The sequence below is a fragment of the Tursiops truncatus genome, chromosome 3 (assembly GCF_011762595.2).
Source record: "Tursiops truncatus isolate mTurTru1 chromosome 3, mTurTru1.mat.Y, whole genome shotgun sequence".
Taxonomy (NCBI): domain Eukaryota; kingdom Metazoa; phylum Chordata; class Mammalia; order Artiodactyla; family Delphinidae; genus Tursiops; species Tursiops truncatus.
Window position 1 is genome coordinate 162364910 of NC_047036.1, and position 1676 is coordinate 162366585.

Consider the following 1676-nt stretch of genomic DNA (forward strand, 5'->3'; position numbering starts at 1 on the left):
GGGCAATTAAGCAAGAAAGGTATATTCATTTGCTGGAGTTGCCATAACAAAGTACCACATGCAGGGTGGCTTAAACAACAGAAATTTATTTCCTCACAATTCTGAAGGCTGCAAATCTGAGATCAAGGTGTTAGCAGGGTTGGTTTCTTCTGAGGCCTCTCCTTGGCTTATAGATGGCTGGCCTCTCCCTGTGTCTTCACATGGTCTCCCCTCTGGGTGTGTCTGTGTCCTAATTTCCTCTTCATTTTACCTTAATTACCTCTTTTTTTTTTCTTTTTTTCCCCAAATGGTAGGAGAACTTTATTTTTTTTTTAAAAAAGTCCTCTCTTTAACCTGGCCCCTTCCCCCACCACTAAAAAGCAGGTTTATTGCTGAAAAGGAATCCATTTATTTGAGCATACTCTTTTTAGGCAATTTCAATTTCTTCCACTGTCGGAACATTACTCTGTATTTCTCACTGCCAGTCTTCTCTTTAAACACTTTTTTTTTTCAGGAGAATCTGCATCACCGTCTCTGTTTCTGCTTCTTTATCCTCTCCCGTTAGAAGATCCAACCTATCTCCCACTTTCACCATGCTGCTTTTCTTCCATAATTTTCCCCCATTTAGCCTGAGTTCACCTTTGTGGGGTTTACTTTATTTCTTCTGATATCTAGGCCTAGCTTCTGAATAACATCATACCAAAAAGACTGAGCTACTTTTGTTCAGGTCTTTATAATCTTTGACCCCAGTGGGGTCGTCCTCAGGCTTCTCTTCCTGCTCACTCATTATGGTCACTCTCTTCATCAGAGTCTCCTCCATCTTCTACTTTTTGAAGAGTCTTTTTAGTGGATTTCCTAGAGCTTATATGACTTTTGAGTCTTATGGAAAATTGGAAAATATATTCTGGAGATATTAAAAGCCTTGGGAGTCTCAGTGAGACAATGTTACACAAAAGTGTTTTATGGGAATTCCCTGGCAGTCCAGTGATCAGGACTCTGTGCTTCCACTGCAACCAGTTCAATCCCTGTTCGGGGAACTAAGATCCTGCAAGCTGTGCAGTGCGGCCAAAAAAACAAAAATGTTTTATAATGTGACGCATTTAACTTGGTACTAGAAAAACAAAAGTATTGATTCCAGGAAACACAGTGTTCGTGTGAAGGTGTCTCTGCAGAGTCCAATCCAGGCATCTGACTTTCTTTAAACACTGCTGGGCAATCTGACACTAGCCATAGCCATGGTGCAAATGACCTTCCCGGGTCCTCAAGGTCAAGGGAAACTGGACACCAGCATCCTTGAGCTCCCGATCTGCGCCTGCTGCCAGCAGGAGCAGCCAGGCCCAGGGGCAGACAGCCTCATCCCACTGGGCTCCCACAGACCCTACAGCCCCCGGGGTCCACAGGGCATCCCAAGCTGGCCAGATCCAGGCAGGATGCGATAGACTCACAGGGAGACCTGGCAGGAGTGTAGGCAGGGAAGAGGAGCCTTAATTATGTCTTTAAAAGACCCTCTCTCCAAATACAGTCACATGCTACTGTGGGTTAGAACTTCAACATATGAATTTGGGGGCAGGAGATGCAATTCCGCTCACCGCAGAGGATGACAGGAAGTGATGGGTGGGCTGGTTATTGTATTAAATAGGGGGGTCAGAGATGGCCTCACTGAGGAGGTGACATCTGAGCAGAGGCCTGAAGGGGGT

The 1676-nt window shown here is 45.1% G+C and overlaps 1 pseudogene; it reads right to left on the bottom strand.

Moving 5' to 3' along the window:
* Positions 1 to 289: 289 nt before the first annotated feature.
* LOC101316159 (mitochondrial transcription rescue factor 1 pseudogene) lies at positions 290 to 1216 on the bottom strand (annotated as a pseudogene).
* Positions 1217 to 1676: the final 460 nt, after the last annotated feature.